Genomic DNA, 22,854 nt, shown 5'->3' on the forward strand with positions numbered 1-22,854 from the left:
TTTGTTAATTACGTTTCAATATTTTACACCATGAAATATGATAATTGACGTCGTTACAATATCAATTAATAATATTAATTATGATAAAAATTCATATATGAAGTTTCTTTATATCACATAAAAAATCACCTATTTGAAATGTGATTAATGACTTGGATATCTAATGTATTGATTAAAAACGAAACCTACATTACAGAGATACAAATACACCATGAATATACAGCACAAAGTAATCTGTGCCCAATCCCTTTGTTATTCTGGGCAATAAAATATGTTTAAATCAAACAAAGTAATCGTGATATTCTTCACTTACTGCACTTTCACCTGTAAATAACTTGTCGTGTACAGGTATCGAAGTATTTGACGATTTTATATGGGTGCTGTTAAACAAATACTACAAAATTATCAGGTGAATATTGTTTAAGTCCGTAAGCAAGCTATATATATCACGTAAAGGGATATCTATCCTGCTTATGGGATTTTACTTACTCAATTAACAGAGTAATGTAATGTTGTCCCATTACAATAAGAGATATTGAAAAAAAAAGATAAACAAATATTGTAGAATAAATAATTAATGTGAAAGAGTAAAAATTGTAGAATTTATAGGTCATAACAGATATGACCCAGTAAGTTATATCAGAGACGTGTAACATATATTACAAGACCTTGAGTAAGTTAGTGAAATATGTAAAAATCGATGAATACCATGAATTTATAAGTGAATATTAGAAAAGAAGAACTTACAAATGTGAATATATTTTCTTTTCATTTTCCTAATAGTTATGTATCAAATTAGGAGGAAATTAAAAAAAAAAAAAAAACATTGAATAAGACTTTAGATAAATCACATCAATGTAATTTGTCTTTCTACACCAACAGGTGTAACAATGTTTTGTACACTTCAATGTCAACATAGTACTTTTCTTACCAAGGCACCAGTCTGGTGGATGATGTGCAGCGTCCAACTTCCCATTTATTGATATCTATTTCAACGAATAAGAATATTGTATCATCTTTTCTCATGTTTGACTAACATGAGGATTTTCAGATTACTATTATACATATATATATTTGTGTACATATTAACGCATGGTTTTATCTGCACTCTATCTCTACAAACAATACATACAAATGTGCCTACAATGGACACTTGAATACAGCTCGATCGCACCGAGGCAACCTATTTAGGAAGAAAGTACTTTAGTTTTCTAAAATTAGAATTCGTCGTTCAAAGATAGATGTGTCTAGTTATAACGATCAGTGACATTAAGGATTCTGCTTTATTTCCCACGTGCTCAATGCAGACCTTTATTAATTTGTCCATATTTAGTAATGCACGTCAAAGAGCGGATTTCCGTGCTTGTGGAACTCCCAAGTCTCCGTCTCCTGGTCCAGTGCTGATGACGGGTATCGTGCAAGGCGAGTCATGCGTGTCTGGTGAACATTTAAGAACAGTGTTCCATATTTCATCGTTAGTGTGTTCCTACATCTTAATCTGTAGCGTTCCGTCAGTAACGCGTCATTTAACATTGATTAATCAACGACATTCAATTATCGTCGGCCATTTTCTTCTATATTTATAGCAGCTTATAGGAGTAGAGTATCATATATGGACGGCACACGGTATAAATCATCAACATGCACGGCCCTGCTCGTGTAAAGTATGGCCTAATGATCTAGTGAAATGCATATTCACAGCATTCGCTTTTTATATTGGTCATTGTTTTATTCATAATATCCCTGAAAAAAAGTCGTATCTATTAGAAAAAAAAATAGAAGGAATTGTTGAAATATAGCCGACGGGTGATGTGTGTGCATGATGTCTGATATTGAAAACATTGAAAATGCAGACTAAGGTGATTTTCATGCGTGAGAAGAACAAGCAAGGCTGATACAAATCTCTTCTTTATAGCCAATGCATTAAAGTCCATTGTCGGACTGAATCTACAAAGATATAGAAGTACAGCCGTTTCCTTAACCTCATTCTAACTTCAACACTTTTGGCCCTTAACACCACCCAAGTTTCATAGAAGAACGAAACAGTTCGGTGAAGTTTTATTAATTAAATGTGGAATTCACTTCATCTTCTGATATATATATGTTGTAACTTCTTCTTACTTGTGTGTCCTTTGTACAGTTATTGAAGGACAATTCAAAATACCAAACTACCATGAAAACGGACCGATATATCACCATATCAACATCGCCGTAGATACGCGAGATACGAAACAGCAAATGATGAAAATCCGACTTGTTTGAATGAGGTTAGATCGATATAAGTCTTTATCATATGATAGCGTCTAAAGCAGGGACAAAAATAACATAATCAATATACAGTTGTTGTTTAATTCTGACCATCTTGTACACGAGATAACGTTTGAAAGTCGTTGTTTTTTCAAGGAGATTTAATAAAAAAAACCATTTGTCACAGATGTCTTATTGAGACAAGAAAAGAAAAGAAAAAAAAATTTTTTTCTGAAGTTTGAAGCATTCAGAATTCATATCTTTGCCAATTCAATGGTATTCTGGGTAATATCTCTCCCCTTTGTTCATTTCCTGTGATGAATTATATGAATTTATTCTTAGTTATGTAATATTTACTATTGATTATTCTCTAAATATGTTATCATTTGAAGCTTATTTGATATATATATACAATCACGACACATGACGTACTTTCTTTTATACAAAAAATTATTCTAGACAAGAAGCGCATATTTCAGTAACGGGGGTCCAATAATTAAGATTTTGTTTAGAAATAAAAAATGAAATCATATTCTTTTTAAAGTTTACAACACGTGCTTTACACAGTAGATTGTAAAGGGGGAAATGATGGTCACGATAATTTTACAAATAGAAATAGGAATTTCTAAAAATATTTTATTTAGCAATCAACTGGCGCATGTATTTGGTAAATACATCACTCACTGCCATCTCAACCCAGACTACAAATAAACATACTAAGCAGTGTAGAAGATAGCCTGTCAAAAATTTTAGGAATGTAATACACGCTAAATATATACAAAAAACTTGAAAAAATGAAATTATTTTTACCTTTAAATATTAATTTTCTTCATGACATATTTTTTATCATTTAAATGTATTAGTTCTTCATTAAGATATTGTATGTAAAACTGTTTACCAATTGTCATTCCCTTTTTAAAACAATTGATATCAGAACATCGAATTTAAACAATTTCATTTTTTTGAGGAACAGCCACGTAACCAAACTCGTTGAACTATTACGAAGATAATTTATGATGGTAACATTTCTCACGCAACCTCCAACCAAAAGGTAAAAAAATGAATGACTGAAATTTTACATCTACTATAAAACTTGAAAATAAAAGAAGTATATTTTTCATATGACTGTAAAAATTCTTCCGAAGCACAAACATGATATAGCAGAACACAACATTACAGACATACGGTTCTTTATTCCTTCTGATACTTTCCTCTGAGAAAACTTCGTGTTCACACAAATGATGAAATTGTATTAAATTCTATTACACCGACTGGAGGTGTTGTACGATATAGGAGAAGCCTGGCGCTTGACGGGAGCCGACCCACTTGGTTATTTTGCCTTCTTCATGTATTCTAGCCGTATAAAACACTCTCTGTTTCACCAACCGATGGGTGTGCCGACGATGGTAGTCGTAATTTGAGAAAAATAAAAGAACACTTGTTTAGGGGGTGTTCGGTTGTGCAGGGGTCACAACCTGGTGTACAATGTAACCATGGGAACTCTATAATATATACTAGTATATATAAACTTACATATCGAAATAAATGTATTATATATATACAAATCGGCAGAAAAAACAGATTTAAGAAAAACATTTAAGACACAAGTATAGAGTTACAGGAAAAGGGGTTAAGAAATAACTCACAGGCGAATCTTTGACCGTAGTAACATTAACCGTTAGGGATGAAGGTAAAAAAGTATATTATGTCTAAATACATGAAAACCCGGATTTTACAAAAAAGTTTACTCAATATACCATCCCCATAAATGATCTACTGTGTTTAAAACCTGACTCGGCTCCCCCTCCCGGCATCTCTCATCCTCCTGCCCTTCAACTGTCTCTCACGCGTGTCTCCTGTCAAGGTAAATGCACTTTCTGCTAAATATTTATTTTCATATCTTAGCGATCTCTTAATCGATAAAGTATTGTTGATGTTGATCGAGTTTTGTATGAATGACATATCGAGACACCAGGGGAAAGTTTGATTTTTTTCAGTCTGCATAATTCAATGGATGATTGTAGCCCAGCATGTTTTGCATGTTTCTCTAACAGAGATAGCGGAGATAACGGAAACTGGTCCCGTGTCGGTGTCACGTGCCAGAAGAGATGTCAGGGGCGTGGCCGACGAAGGATAGAGCCTGCCCCCGGGCCGGGATTCTATAGTATACAGTTACCTAACACTTGGTGGTGGGCAAAACAAGGTAATATTTTGATGTCCATATGCTTAGCATGTCTAACTCGCGACGCACATGTTACCCCTAGGTTATAACTTTGTGACCCCCGCGGAAACAGACATGTCCAAACTTAGATGCCCTGATATGCTATTTTGACAGTAGAAAAACGTTGCAAGCATGACACTTATTTTTGACGATATTTTAGGGATTTTGCAGCATTGTCTTGTGTAACTGTTTTTCTTGACTTTTTGGCGTGTCAAATTGTGCGTCATATTGATGTTTGCATATGTCATGTGTTTTATCACCGAAATCTATGCTTCAAAATCAACAAAGATATTGTCATAAAATAAAAACTTGCTAAACCTGATGCCATCGAATGATGCAATGCAAACACAGACCTAGGAATGAGATAATTCATAACATAAACATTACTAATTAAGGACTCAATTACATTATATCTTAAACATACACTCGACTCTTGGAAAAGTTTGAATTAAAAAAAAACTGATCATAGATTTGCTATAATACAACAGGGTATAAATTTGAATTTTTCAAATTTTTTGTATCATCAAAATATTGTCTTACCTGAGAGAATGATTATCTTTCTATAGTTATCATTGTCCATTTTATTCACTGCTCTACAATACACTCAATATGTGGCACTTAGTACACCTTAGACTTCGCTTGTCTACATACGGTTCTCGATAACACGATATAACTTTTAGCATTGCTAAATGTTTCCGATGACATTGTAAAGAGTTAAAGTGAGTGTCGCTTGTGACATTAAAGAGAATTTCATTTAACTTTAATGAGTGTCTTTAGAATGAAGTTAAAGTAAATTGAATGACAATATTGACATTATAGATGATATAACACAAAGAATTCCTGTCGACATTATGTTTGTTGACAATATAAAGAATTCCTGTCGACATTATGTTTGTTGACAATATAAAGAATTCCTGTCGACATTATGTTTGTTGACAATATAAAGAATTCCTGTCGACATTATGTTTGTTGACAATATAAAGAATTCCTGTTGACGTTATAGATGTTGACAATATAAAGAATTCCTGTCGACATTATGTTTGTTGACAATATAAAGAATTCCTGTCGACATTATGTTTGTTGACAATATAAAGAATTCTTGTTGACGTCATAGATGTTGACAATATAAAGAATTCCTGTCGACATTATGTTTGTTGACAATATAAAGAATTCCTGTTGACGTTATAGATGTTGACAATATAAAGAATTCCTGTCGACATTATAGATGTTGACAATATAAAGAATTCCTGTCGACGTTATAGATGTTGACAATATAAAGAATTCCTGTCGACATTATAGATGTTGACAATATAAAGAATTCTTGTTGACATCATAGATGTTGACAATATAAAGAATTCTTCTTGACGTCATAGATGTGGACAAAGAGTTCCTGTTCACATTACAGATAGTAAACAATTTCACTGATTTTAGTTAACATTATTGATATAACGGAGAGTTCACGTGTCCCTGTTGACGTTATAGAGTTCTTGTGAATATAATTGGATTGTTGATGTTGAAGAGCCTGTCGTTAACGTTATTGAATGTTCTTATCTACGTTGTCAACATTACCAAGATCTCTTTCATGTTAACAACTATTTCATGTCATTGATGCAGCGATCATCTTATTGTAATTACGTGCCTCTATTGTCATTCAAGAATTCAGGTTAACATTTCCAAAGTATTCCAAGATATTAAAAAAACTCTCAAATATAACAGAATTTACTTGTTTACATCAAGAAGTTACGGTTTATATAATCAATTCTCCATGATGATATTGTAAAGCTGATGTTAGTATAGTGAGACGTCCTTGTTGACATGAAGGGTATATTTTTAAAATTGTATGTTACAATTACACCCAAAGAGTTCACCAACATGGGAAGCTTTTCAGTGATGAAGTCCCTTTGGGTGTCCTTCTGGACAGTAACCTTCCTGCTTCCTTGGCCTCTGATGTACATATATATATATATATATACATATATATATATATATACATGTCTCTGTTGATTAGATAATTTAAGTGTTTGTTTCCAGTATAACGATTTCTGTGTAAGATATCGGCAGTTGATAGATAAAATCTTAACTCAGGGTTTCGAGGTAGGTTGAAAAACAATGGGGAAGTTAAATGGTTCAAGTGACCACAATGATCCCTTCCATTCCTTGTGCAATATGTAGTTAGATGTGTTCTATGCTTATTAGTGTGGTTGGAGGCTGTGTTGTTGTTAATCATGTCAATTAGAAAAGTGACATTTCAAACTTGGATTGACAAGGATTTATGAGAATGCCTTCAATGAGGCAAGATACGCCCTACCTTCCGAGACACATGGTCTTATTACCCTGGGGCTTTTCGGGGGAATATGCAATCTTTTCTTTTGGTCAACTTTTTGATTTGGTTAGTAAGTCGATATTTTGTTGTCCTTTTACTACACATAAATCTGTAGGATTTATCCCAATTATAGTAGGACGGAAGACCAGATACCGGATACAATTTAATCAACTTAATATAACAAAGAACATGTGTTGCCTAAATTTCAATTCACTCAACAGAATTAATGCATTGATATCGATGTGAACAATTGAAGGAATTGTTTTTAACCGAGACAAGTATTTAAATAGCTGGCGTAATGTGCAAGTCATACTTACTTTTAAGATAAATGGGTTTAGCCTGTAGAGTGTCAGCTAACCTGATTGGCAGTGAGTATAAATATCAGTCATATAATAAACGACTTACAGACTACTCCATATCTGTCTTCTTTTTTTCTAGCATTTTGAAAGTGCTGAATAAAACAGTGACCATTTGTTTCATTTTTTTAGAAGAAAGTAGAAGTTAACGTTTATCATGAATTCTAATTTGAATTTGATCGTGATCCCGATATCTCTCGAGCTATTTCAAAGGTTCGCAAGAATAGGGAATTACCGGAGGATTTTCTTAAGAGTATCTTAGCAAAGATTTAAGCAGACGGAAGGGAGTTACGACACGATAAGAAAATAATTTAGCATAGAAATATCTAGGATTGTGATATGCAAAAGAAAGTCATCGAGGACACTGTTTGAAATAACAAAACCACGCGTCCTTAGGTACTTCAACACAGTAGCTTTTGTTCCGTATCAGCAGGCAAACAATGGATGACCTAACTCACCAAAAATGATAAGGCCAATTTCCAGTGAGCAACAAACACGGAACTTTTCATGTACGGAAACGATTTTGCTTCCGGTTTTCCATGCTGGGATGAGCGACGCTTAACCGAAAATACAAGCGAAAAATATGAAACAGACTGGATTCAGCATAAAACTGGTGATCAATGAAAACAACAATGTTTATGTCAATCTGGTGTCTACGTTTCTAAAGAAATACTTATTATTATTATTATCAAATCAATCGGATATAATTACCGCGCGCGCAGCCGATACACCATTGATCAATGTGACCAGATGTCGGTGCACGCGGGCTTTAAGCTACAACCAAATGTTTATTTGTTCTCATTTTTTTTTCTAGCCTTGAAATTGTGTTTCATAGATGTGTAAAGAACAATTAAAATAACAGCTGTAGAGTTCAAATTAAAATAGAGCCGTTCAAGGCTTAGATTACAGAAAACAACCGGTGTTATTTTGTCATCTGTGTATATTGATATGTCAATTAACTATTAACTAATACATACGAATACTTCATCTTTAAGGGAAAAACGTCGTTTAAAGGTTTGTGGTATAGATTGATTTTTCCTACAAACTACGTCTGGTTAGTTTAAGCTTATGTATTATATAAAGTATTGTCTAGTTATGGCAAGGCGATATGAAAACGAATTAGCAATAAACTACAATCAGACAAAAATTAATATTTGTTTTGTAGATTTTAAATAATGCTTACCGTTAACATTAAAAATCTACAAACTATGAGGTAGCGTATTTAAAATGATTTTGTTAGCGATAAAATGATTTACACAAAGTGTCTACAATTGTAACGGAATACTTCCTTTCTCGTGTGATGCACTCACACATTTCCGAACACATTGACCAAACGAAAAGCGTGACTATCGCGTTTGTGTAACTCAAGTGTCCACTTAGTGGATTTTGAATTGTACAGTTAAATCCCATTTTATTCTGTTTGTTTTCCTCTGTTCCAAGTAAAATCGAGCGTAAGTGGCTTACATAGAGTAAAAACTAACACACACAGACTCCCGGGGATAAATATTGATCGCTAAAGGAGGAAGCTGTTTAATTTTTTTGTTTTTTTCATTTTTTTCAAAAGCGTTTTAAAGGATTCGTGGAAATGAATAAAACCCAGTATACGCTGAACCGGATCCGCACAATAATTCTGCAACGAGAGGTTTGCTAACATTTAACACATGTAACATTGGACGGGGAAGTAAAATAAGAAAACAATTTTTTTTATCTATATATAGAGCCTGCTTACAAAAACCTGTTCATGTCAAATTATCACCCATTGTGTCATTTCAATGTACTTGAAACATCCAAGGTTATATGAGGTGCAATAAAGTGGAAACATAGCGCTTTGAAGTTAAGACAGGAAAAAGAAAAATAACATAAAAGAAAAATATGAAAAAAATAGTGGTCTCCGGTATCGGAATAAGGAAGGAAACCTATTTCGGTCTCTTCATTGTCTAAATATGAGACACAAACTTGACGTTGTTCCAGAATCATCAGATGTACCAAAATTACGAATTTTATTGATTTTATTGGATTAGAGCACCTCCCAATCTAGATTTTGACTTTCATTTCGTTCAATTTAGATTTTGCTTATCCACCCATGGGCTTCAATTGTTAGGTCGGTAACATCTACTGACGAGTCCTAGAAGAACGAAACATATGTAAATGCAGTTTAATTCATTGTTTGCCTCTACTGTATCTAACTTTAAATTTGTATAAAATGGTGTTATTTGCTTGTGTATCTTTTACACAATCTTGATTCTGTGAAAGGGCCAATTTTAGCCATTTCCTATCACTGAAGACGTTGAGAGAGAGTGCGCATGGCTTATCATTTGTGTCTGTTTGTCTCTTTGTGTGTAAAACGTCGCTGGTATTTGTTTGTTAGCGTAAAGGTAAAGCTAGGCTACAATAAGCTGACTCTAGCGACATCCCGTGCAAGAAGAATTAACACTTTATGATATTTCCTAATGTTATATTTTAAGTACATTTTGCATAATTAGTAGTATTCAATCTCCAGCATGCGAAAAGAGCCGAAAAGCCACAAGAAACTCCAATCAGTTCTCCAATAAGACCATGGGAATGGTTAAATTATATGATATTTTATAAAGTACAGTGCAACAGGCATGCTGCCTTAACACATTTTCTACTAAAGGAGCACTGATGCTAATGAACATGAGCCGTATTGAGTAACACTGGATAATAGCATCAGTTTAATGAAACTTTAGAACAGGTTTTGGAACTATTGGTATTATAACATAAAAAGCTCAAGGGATTGATTTTGGTGATTATAAAAGCTTGTGAATTACACAGATAAAGTTTCCGTGTGTGAGTCATGTAAAGATAGATAACACATGTTTTCTTAGGGTTGACTTTTATTTGTACATAGCTAAAAACAGCTCGATTTTAATTAGTAACTTGCGTTATAAAACCCATTCTTTATTTCATCAGCAAATGTAACTGTACTGTATATGGTAAAAAGAAGTTAACAATGTTTACTTGTATCCTTGGAGATAGAAATTAAATCACCAATCGGAGAAACTCGGACCAATTAAACATGCAGGTCTGAACTTCCGCTTATAACCTCGGGACACAAGGGCCATCATTACGCGGAGCATTAACGAGTGTTCTATAAATTATGAATCGGTGTAAGGTAATCGGTAAATAAAATGAAATCAGAATTTGACAGACAAGATTTATGGTTAAATACCAAAAGACGTCGGCTGATTTTAAGTGATGGGAATGGGTTTAAGGCTCAAGCGCTAATGCAATAGGAGACACGAGAAAAATTTAATTAGGAAATAGACACGTTAACGATGTAATTAAAAACTTATAACAAAAAGCTTGTACATTTTGACGAGATGTATATCGGTCTAAAAAATCCGATATATTTTACGTGCTTTCGGAAAAGATCAAAGGCAAACGAAAAATCACAGGTAACTCTTAAGAAGAAATGGATCCATGTTTTGTGAATCCTCTTTTATAAATAGATATCTGATCTGTATTTAACATAATAAAACAACTTTGGCCGCTAAGTGTCAGTAGCTCTTACTGGCGGTGTGCTGATAGCATCTCTCCTCACTTGTGCACTTGGGGTGCAATGTCTTTGCCGCTTCTCCGATGTCGCTCGTAGAGCGGCCTCAGGTAAGCGCCGCCGAATCAGTTTACATCGCCCGGTCGTGTGGACTACTTGGCGATAATAGCGAGGAGAGGATCGATTGTTAAAGCGATCCCTATATATCTCAGGTTGAAGTTATACCGAGTCAAGGTTAATAACTACATGAGTACTTATTTGTATCGCATCAAGTTTGCATGAAATACACATGTACTGATTAAAAAGGAAAATAAAGTATGAGACACTAAATTTAGTCCTTATCAACATGAAACGATGAATATTTTATATCACGTGCTTTAATTTATGTATATATATATATATATACAAGTTAATTGATCGATGTTAATATCAGAATATTTTTTTTATAAATCAATTAATTGCTAGTACAAAGATTTCACGGAGATTAGAATAGTACATTAAATTGTATACCCGTCATGAATTGGTTCGATTTTTCAGAAAAGCCAATGAGAAACATTATTCTTTGCCTTACGATCCAATGGCAATTTCACAAATACTTCATATCGATAAGCTACTGACAAGAACAACAACAAGACTTTATCTGTCCATCGTCTTGAGTAAACACAACCCAATCGATACAAGTACAAATAACACATTACAGAATATACTAAAAAAAAAACCTAAATATATGTTGTAATTTGAAACAGTATTTCATGGCTAGATCTTATTCATCATTTGATTGTTTGTTTTTTAAAACCACATAATCTCTACCCATTGAGATAATATACTAAAATTGATTGATTATGTTTTTAGTATATATATATTTTTATGTTTTGTTTATACATACTTTGACAAAATACAAGAAATTTCATCCTTTAAGAAAACTTCCATGAGGAATTAATTATCTGATTACAATGACATACATTATCTAACACAGTTGCTTCGCAGTTATCCATCCTGCTGGTTTACAGTCACTGACACTAATCCCGTAATATTTGTTTACTCAGAGTTTCTACAAATCAACAACATGCGGGGGGCCACAGTTGTGTAAATGTTGTCAGGTTTTGACCCCCGCTATCGTGGGTCCATAACTGGAACACCACCAATTGGTTCATCTCTGACTTTGTCCGAGGGAAATTTTATTATATATAGTAACATCTGTTCATGTTTTAAAGTAAATAAAACATTTATGTACAAAAACAATCGCTGGACTATTGAAAAATGAAAACAACAAAACAAAACAAAAACAACACAGCTGAATGGTGAAAAGATGCATACAATGATATAGGAAATTGGTTGTTATTGGGTTATGGGTGAAAATGACGACAGTGAGAGAACAGATATTTGCAGTATGTAAGAAACCATTTGCTTAAAAAACGCTTCTAAAAACAGGTTAGTGAAATAATAGAACTTTTGAAAATAAGAAAAAGATGAAAAACCACCAAACTTTATCTGCCAGAACAACAAAAGAGGAATCTCCATTTACACCATGACTATGTTGTGTATTTACGATTGGTTTGTTTTTTATTTGTAGTTTTTGTGTTTACACGAAATACACGGATAACCCCGAAGAAGTTAGGTAATAATACAGGATGGTGTGATAGCTCAATGTCAATAAAGTTAACATTTCTAACATTTCCGTTTCAACTGTGAATAGACGTAGGTTAAACATTTTCATTTCATACCGTTTTGAATGAATAGATAAATCAATATAAAAAAATCATTTAAATTTCAGTCAAATTTGATAAAACAAAACAAAATCTATTTTAACATACAGTAAGTCATATCCATATATATCAAAATGTCAGTGATATTGGAATCCTGTAACGACAGCGATATTTTAACATAAATATTACATGTAAGTAAACAATTTGATGATTTCAGTAGGTATACACATATACATATATCTATGTGAATCAGAATGTCTAAATTATTGCTATCAACATATATAATTCAAAACAATTTTTTTTTACTTTTATGCATATATTACGAATTGTTTCAGGATGCCCGGGAGGACATTGATTCGTGTGAATTCTTTGGGGACATCTATATTAATAAACGACATTATATAGATTGGTTTGATATGAATATACCTAAACAGTCGTCTGGTTAGCCTGACACTGGCAGTTGAATGAGTAGTGGCATGCAAACGAGAGACCTTGTAATCAGAATGGTATTGTTTATGATATTGAATCTATAAATATTCAATTCATTACGATGCAAAAACAAAGATGCCCCAGGTATTCACGACCCCTTAAACACCATCAGACCGAAAAGTCGACCGTAATATTATCAAACTTCATTAATATGTCATAACTCTCTCAAAATAAGACACAATTAGCCGAGGAAGGTGACATAAACATGTTTCTAAAATAGTTTACCATAAATAATAATATTAACTTCCATAAACTCACAGCTAACTTCACATCTCGATTATTTTCGTTCAGAAGATATATTTGGAAAATTAAACAGTCCACGGTCAACACAAACGGACAGTAAACACCTACTGTAACGAAGGCAGTATCATGACACCAAGCTATTGAGTGCGAGGAACATTCTACACCAAACTACCCATCCATTGTACCAAGCTAATGAATGGTAGCCATTATCTACAATAAACCATTCCACTTTTACACCTTGTTTTATATTGCTCAGAAATGTTCACCATTCCCAATTGTGTATCTGACCATAGAATGCTACAAGTGTTCTTGAGTATTGTACCTCGATAGAATATTGCTAATGCACTTTCTACACAAATCATTCTACAATTGAACCACACTTTATACTGCCAAACCTTCTCTACATCAAACCACTCCACCATTGGACCACACTATAGAGTGTTAGGAACTGTCTACATCAAACCACTCCACCATTGGACCACACTATAGAGTGTTAGGAACTGTCTACATCAAACCACTCCACCATTGGACCACACTATAGAGTGTTAGGGACTGTCTACATCAAACCACTCCACCATTGAAACACACTATAGAGTGTTAGGAACTGTCTACATCAAACCACTCCACCATTGGACCACACTATAGAGTGTTAGGAACTGTCTACATCAAACCACTCCACCATTGGACTACACTATAGAGTGTTAGGGACTGTCTACATCAAACCACTCCACCATTGAAACACACTATAGAGTGTTAGGAACTGTCTACATCAAACCACTCCACCATTGGACCACACTATAGAGCGTTAGGAACTGTCTACATCAAACCACTCCACCATTGGACCACACTATAGAGTGTTAGGAACTGTCTACATCAAACCACTCCACCATTGAACCACACTATAGAGTGTTAGGAACGTTTTACATCAAACCACTCCACCATTGAAACACACTATAGAGTGTTAGGAACGTTGTACATCAAACCACTCCACCATTGAACCACACTATAGAGTGTTAGGAACGTTTTACATCAAACCACTCCACCATTGAACCACGCTACAAAGTGTTAGGGACTGTCTACATCAAACCACTCCACCATTGAACCACACTATAGAGTGTTAGGAACTTTCTACATCAAACCACTCCACCATTGAACCACGCTACAAAGTGTTAGGAACTGTCTACATCAAACCACTCCACCATTGAACCACACTATAGAGAGTTAGGAACGTTTTACATCAAACCACTCCACCATTGAAACACACTATAGAGTGTTAGGAACTTTTTACATCAAACCACTCCACCATTGAAACACACTATAGAGTGTTAGGAACTGTCTACATCAAACCACTCCACCATTGAAACACACTATAGAGTGTTAGGAACTGTCTACATCAAACCACTCCACCATTGAAACACACTATAGAGTGTTAGGAACTGTCTACATCAAACCACTCCACCATTGAAACACACTATAGAGTGTTAGGAACTGTCTACATCAAACCACTCCACCAAACACACTACTCCACCATTGAAACACACTATATAGTGTTAGAAACTTTCTACATCAAACCACTCCACCATTGAAACACACTATAGAGTGTTAGGAACGTTTTACATCAAACCACTCCACCATTGAAACACACTATAGAGTGTTAGGGACTGTCTACATCAAACCACACCACCATTGAACCATGCTATAGAGTGTTAGGAACTTCTACATCAAACCACTCCACCATTGAAACACACTATAGAGTGTTAGGAACTGTCAACATCAAACCACTCCACCATTGAACCACACTATAGAGTGTTAGGAACTGTCTACATCAAACTCCACCATTGAACCACACCATTGAACCATTGAAACACACTATAGAGTGTTAGGAACTTTTACATCAAACCACTCCACCATTGAAACACACTATAGAGTGTTAGGAACTTTCTACATCAAACCACTCCACCATTGAACCACACTATAGTGTGTTAGGAACTTTTTACATCAAACCACTCCACCATTGAAACACACTATAGAGTGTTAGGAACGTTTTACATCAAACCACTCCACCATTGAAACACACTATAGAGTGTTAGGAACTGTCTACATCAAACCACTCCACCATTGAAACACACTATAGAGTGTTAGTGTTATTGAACCACACTATAGAGTGTTGTCACACTATACATACATCAAACCACTCCACCATTGAACACACTATAGAGTGTTAGGAACTTCTACATCAAAACTCCACCATTGAAACACACATTGACCACCATTGAACCACACTATAGAGTGTTAGGAACTTCCTACATCAAACACTCCACCATTGAACCACACTATAGAGTGTTAGGAACTTTCTACATCAAACCACTCCACCATTGAAACACACTATAGAGTGTTAGGAACTGTCTACATCAAACCACTCCACCATTGAACCACACTATAGAGAGTTAGGAACGTTTTACATCAAACCACTCCACCATTGAAACACACTATAGAGTGTTAGGAACGTTTTACATCAAACCACTCCACCATTGAACCACACTATAGAGTGTTAGGAACGTTTTACATCAAACCACTCCACCATTGAACCACGCTACAAAGTGTTAGGGACTGTCTACATCAAACCACTCCACCATTGAACCACACTATAGAGTGTTAGGAACTTTCTACATCAAACCACTCCACCATTGAACCACACTAAAAAAGTGTTAGGAACTGTCTACATCAAACCACTCCACCATTGAACCACACTATATAATGTTCGGAAGTTTTTACATCAAACCACTCCACCATTGAACCACACACGTTTTACATCAAACCACTCCACCATTGAAACACACTAAAGTGTTAGGAACGTTTTACATCAAACCACTCCACCATTGAACCACACTATAGAGTGTTAGGAACGTTTTACATCACCACTCCACCATTGAACCACGCTACAAAGTGTTAGGGACTGTCTACATCAAACCACTCCACCATTGAACCACACTATAGAGTGTTAGGAACTTTCTACATCAAACCACTCCTCCATTGAACCACACTACAAAGTGTTAGGAACTGTCTACATCAAACCACTCCACCATTGAACCATGCTATAGAATGTTCGGAAGTTTTTACATCAAACCACTCCACCATTGAACCACACTATAGAGTGTTAGGAACGTTTTACATCAAACCACTCCACCATTGAACCACGCTACAAAGTGTTAGGAACTGTCTACATCAAACCACTCCACCATTGAAACACACTATAGAGTGTTAGGAACGTTTTACATCAAACCACTCCACCATTGAAACACACTATAGAGTGTTAGGAACTGTCTACATCAAACCACTCCACCATTGAAACACACTATAGAGTGTTAGGAACTGTCTACATCAAACCACTCCACCATTGAAACACACTATAGAGTGTTAGGAACTGTCTACATCAAACCACTCCACCATTGAAACACACTATAGAGTGTTAGGAACTGTCTACATCAAACCACTCCACCATTGAAACACACTATAGAGTGTTAGGAACTGTCTACATCAAACCACTCCACCATTGAACCATGCTACAGAATGTTAGGAAGTTTTTACATCAATCCACACCACCATTGAATCACGCTATAGAATGCCAGAAACTTTCTACATCAAACCACTCCACCATTGAAACACACTATAGAGTGTTAGGAACGTTTTACATCAAACCACTCCACCATTGAAACACACTATAGAGTGTTAGGAACTGTCAACATCAAACCACTCCACCATTGAACCACACTATAGAGTGTTAGGAACTGTCTACATCAAACCACTCCACCATTGAACCACACTATAGAGTGTTATGAACGTTTTACATCAAACCACTCCACCATTGAAACACACTATAGAGTGTTAGGAACGTTTTACATCAAACCACTCCACCATTGAAACACACTATAGAGTGTTAGGAACTGTCTACATCAAACCACTCCACCATTGAACCATGCTACAGAATGTTAGGAAGTTTTTACATCAATCCACACCACCATTGAATCACGCTATAGAATGCCAGAAACTTTCTACATCAAACCACTCCACCATTGAAACACACTATAGAGTGTTAGGAACGTTTTACATCAAACCACTCCACCATTGAAACACACTATAGAGTGTTAGGAACGTTTTACATCAAACCACTCCACCATTGAAACACACTATAGAGTGTTAGGAACTGTCAACATCAAACCACTCCACCATTGGACCACACTATAGAGTGTTAGGAACTGTCAACATCAAACCACTCCACCATTGGACCACACTATAGAGTGTTAGGAACTGTCTACATCAAACCACTCCACCATTGGACCACACTATAGAGTGTTAGGGACTGTCTACATCAAACCACACCACCATTGAACCATTCTATAGAGTGTTAGGAACTTCCTACCTCAAAAAAGTCCACCATTGAACCACACTATAGAGTGTTAGGAACTGTCAACATCAAACCACTCCACCATTGAACCACACTATAGAGTGTTAGGAACTGTCTACATCAAACCACTCCACCATTGAACCACACTATAGAGTGTTAGGAACGTTTTACATCAAACCACTCCACCATTGAAACACACTATAGAGTGTTAGGAACGTTTTACATCAAACCACTCCACCATTGAAACACACTATAGAGTGTTAGGAACGTTTTACATCAAACCACTCCACCATTGAACCACACTATAAAGTGCGCGGTAATTCCTACACCACTCCACCATTGAACCAATATATAAACTGGTTGACACTAAATTGATATGCATTGCCATATGTTAAAACCTTTTTGTAAGATGTTTAATGAATATGTTCATTTTTGTCAACGTAAAATATCTAGCCAACATGAACACATCTCTTTGTCACATGTAAATTACCAACAAGCATGTGTTACCGCGACAATGTTGGGAAGTACCAACTAATCATGGTCTCTGTATTCTCGATATTATCATTTTAGCACAAGTAAAAATCCTCAAAAGTAATTGGTTAAATACAGAATGGATACAAAGATTTATATTTTCAATGAATAATTGCTTGATTTGGAAATCAATTTATTCACAGCCAACTTTAAACAAATGTACCGTCGAATCATACAATATAGATAGACTTTGACGCCAGATTATATTTGACTACTTATTCCTATCCATCACATTGGGGACGATTCCGGAAACCTCTTTGTTCCCGCCTTCGGCTTTTGTTCTGTTGTTGTGTTCAGTAAATTTTCAGTCAACTTTATCAGGGAAATACATCATAGCAAGTTTATGGTTATCTAGGTCTGAATCGGGAAGTCGTGTTCCCCGTGGTCAAATTTCAAGGGTTAAATATCGCGTGTCAAATTTCCCGTTTTTTGAAAGTGGATTTGATATGAAGCGATATCATTTTGGGGTAAACTTCGTAATTTATTACATTTTCGTTTCACATTGTAGAAATCCTTGACCATAGTTAATAATTTGAGTAGGATTTCAAGTTAAATATTTGATTCTGGAAAAACAGTGTTTACTTAAATCAAATTATATTAGATATTGTGTTTGCTTTACCAGGATAAATTTACACTTTCCCTTTGAGGTGTAATCACTTTGTTCGATTTTATTGTTCATAACGTTTTCAAAACAATGTTTGAATATTTCCTAAACATACATTAATATCACAATTCATTGTCTTATATAATTTATTCAAAGCAAACCAGAGCTTGTCATGTTTATATCTACAAAATATTACCTTTAAAACAGTAAGTAACTCGTCATATACACGACCTTCGATCTCATGCAGTTTTTGAGAAAACGTTCTGTCACAAAGTAGGAAAAAGAATCAAATTGGGCAACCGTAATCAGACAGACATTAGCTCAGTCAGACGCTTTTGGTAGTACAAGGGAGATACATGTTAAGTACATGGGGGTAGGTGGCTATTGGTATTACGTTGGTGCTATACCGGGGTGTGAGCTGACTGCTTGTAACAATGGCTCACCTGTGGCCTGGACATACTTAACACCCGGCGTACAACAGGTAACGGCCAACGATGTGCAAATAAGGTGTGAGGACATGACTATTTGTCTGGAGGACATTATCATTGGCCAACGGTTCCAATACAAAATGGACGCTTACATCACCTGGGGAACTATCGGCGTCGTTTGAAGAAACGACCACCATTTTATGACTTTATAAATAAATCCAACTTGATCCATGCTGTCTAGAACATAATTTATACGTATTTTACACCTGCGGCGTCAATTTGGCGGTAACTTAAAATGTTTCTTTCATATTTCAACTTTTAAAGACAACCGTCATTCCTAGAAATATGAAGGTATTGTGTAAACTTTAAATGCTTTCTTTTAATTCCCTTCAGCTATGTAACAAAAGAGATAGACAGCAATCAATCATGCAACTTCTACAACATTTCACTTCATCAATAATCTAGAGATTTTAAGTTTTAAAGTTAAGGCTATTAACCAAACCACAATAAACGATGTACTTTATATGCAAATGCTATTTTAATGTTACGACTATAAAACTAAAAATCAAAAGTGTTGAATTTCCGTTTTGAATTAATTCAGTTTTGAATAAAATTTGTGAAAAAACCATAAAGACACACTTCACCAAGTCGTTTTTACGACACAGGAAATGCGGTTATAATACCGGATACAGAAAACATTAAAACCTTAACTGTAATGCAAATGAAAAAAAGTGTCAAGCATACCAAGCTGATTAAAAAAACACAGAAATATCCGTTATATTTTGGCCGCAATACCCCAATATTTTGTGTATTGACAGAGACGAATCAATCCCATTGGATAATAAGAACATGACATTTGCAGATAAACAGTATCCAATAATGTTCCTTGACTAGCTGAAACATCGGCATACCTCACCTTGAGTTACACGTGAAAGTGACTCCTATTCACAAACATATCTAACCTTTAGTGGTAAGAACTAATTCCATTTAGTGATAGTATGCACACCGATTGTGACATCTATCAAGGTGTAGTATAAATGTAATGTTACATTAATGTTAATGTACTGTAGTATATCTGTAAAGTGACACCTGACAATAGGTATGTCAAGGTTAATGTACTATATTGGTGTTAATTCTTGTTTTGTCCTCGGCCGATATTTTTGGTCGTGTTGATAAAATTACCAATCGACCTCATCAAAGGTCTATAATTGTATATAGTTTGACTGTCACATGCAATAAGATAAAAGACATTAACATGAATGCATGTTTCTTCAAAAATGTTCTTTCCGAAAGTTCCTGAAATTTGGATCCCGCTAAGAGATATTAATTCTAGCGCCACATATCAAGCAGCAAAATCATGACCAGATGGTTCAATGTGATTAACTAACACCTTTGTTTCAATGTTATGTAGCGTTCAGGGGTTGTCTCCTGCGATACATTGTAGGTTCAGTGTTTTTCTGGTCTGTAACTACCGTTCTTGTTTTCTAGATACACTTAATAACCTTTTAAAGACAATTTCGTACCAAAACATGTTTAATGCTTTTCATCTCCAGAAATAAGCTTTTTGTCAGCCATACGATGACGTAACTGTAAATCAATACATATCGAAATTCTTTAAAGAAAACAAAACAAGAAAAAAAGATGTACATAATTAAGCATATGACCTTATTAGGAATATAATGACATAAGATATAGTGTATCAACCTCAAGTTAACATGTTATCTTAAATGGAACGTTTCGACGTTACCTATTTTTTTATAACAAGAACACGTGAAAAAGAATTAAGATTGTTGTGATTTTATGATAAATGTAGGAAAAAAAGATGTTTTCAATGCACGTGATTGAATAACGTCTTTCCAGAATTGATTAGCCATGTCAACTCAATTTTCTTTCTTTCGTATGTTTTTTTCACTATTTCAAAATCTCACAATGGAAACATCTCAAATACAATAAACATACATAGAAATATTATTATTGTACAGATAGCTGAAGGACATTTCTACATACTTAATATATATATATTATGTATGATTCGCATTTAAAAGATTTTTTCTAGTGATATATTTAACGACCCCGGTCATACCATGCCATCATAGTAGTTAACCTTAGTTTATGATGAATACAGTGGTGTAACCTCGGGGTATGTTACCAATGTCTTGCCTCTGAAATTGCATAGTGTACTGATAATATGTGGTATAGAACAACTGTTACTTGGAAATTCTACCATAACAATATGTTCATACCTTATTAGAATATTTACAACTGCATCCACAATAAATCAAAATCTAATAATAATAGCCTTCACGTGGCTTTGTTCTTGTCTCGACTTTACAAGAGAGTCAACTCATCACATTTACATAGAGTACAAACATTTTATAAACATTTTATGGAAATTTGACTTCCAAGAAAGGATGGACCAACTTTGCCCCGAGGACAAAGTTCTTAATTTTATAGTTCTTTGGTTTCCTAAAGATGTATCCACGTCATGTTGGACGCCATGTCTGATGATCTTTTCCATTAACATTTCCGGTAAGGTTGAATGGGCGTCAAGTTCCTAACCTATTGGCTTCTAAGAGGATGTTCAGTGACTGTGGATGGATGAAATTTATTATTTATCGAGCATGACTTTGTGACTTGTACTTTAAAACCTATGCTTAGGTTTTGAAGACGTCTGAGGTATAAATTCTGTATGAGTTAAGTGGAATTGTTATCATCACCGACACTGATGAAAAGTTGATGTTGTTAGCACATATGTACTACTGTATAAGGCTTCTTTAGTATTTCTTGAATTGTGTAGACAAAAACGGCGCCCATCTATTTAATAACTTTATGACCGACTTTAGCATAGTTTTTTCACCTTAAGTGAGACCGAAGCAAAGAAAAGAAAGATTATTTTCTAAACATATGAATGTCAAATTATAACAAACACTCTTATACTCACATCGATAGTTATGAAATAATGTGATTTGAAATTTGAGTTGTAGAAAATAACAACGCTTACTGCAGAATGTTACTGAATGAAAAATAAAGAAACAATATCATCTTATGATAATCCTGTTCCTTGCCTTGTTGACGAGGAAAGCTTTATAACAACGAGGTATATTTCAACATCAACTTTGTTATCGAATAAATTGTTATTGTTTTCTAAATTTTGTTTATAATGAAGAATATGCTTTAAGCAATGCGAATTTATGTTTGTACTTCAAGTACTGGTCTGCTTCTGACAAACATTTGAAAGTGTGCAAGATATAGGATGTTTCAATGTTTCAACGCTTGACTGACGATAATACGTCTACAGTGGTCTTTAATTCATACACAAGATACACGTATTTCCCCCCTTAGTATTAATGTTTGTTGTCAAACCTCTCCAGGTTTGATGCAGTCATTGTTATTTCTATGCTCTGTTTGAATATATTTTATTGACAAGATCGAAAACTGATATAGATATATCAATTTTTATTTTACTGCAGTTAGTATTTTTCTGTTCTAGGTATGCTGTACTCTACATATCTTACCATAGATTATTTATTGCTTTTCCGTTGAGCATGATTGAACATTGGTCGTTGAACTTTAAGTCTGATTGGCTACTTTAGTCGAAAGTGATAATCTGTCCATTATCACCTCTGTGATTACATTTCACCACTAGAAGGTTACAAATAACGTATCGGCTATGATACTTTCCTGGCCATTTACATCTATTTTTTTCATCGTCAGTGTTCTTTACCAATCAACATAGTGCTAATGTTGATGTCTGCTCAGTGCACTATGAAATGTCGCCCCTCTCCTC

The sequence above is a fragment of the Ylistrum balloti genome, unplaced genomic scaffold, assembly GCF_031769215.1.
Source record: "Ylistrum balloti isolate Yb309-2 unplaced genomic scaffold, AGI_CSIRO_Ybal_v1 Utg370052, whole genome shotgun sequence".
Classification (NCBI taxonomy): Eukaryota; Metazoa; Mollusca; class Bivalvia; order Pectinida; family Pectinidae; genus Ylistrum; species Ylistrum balloti.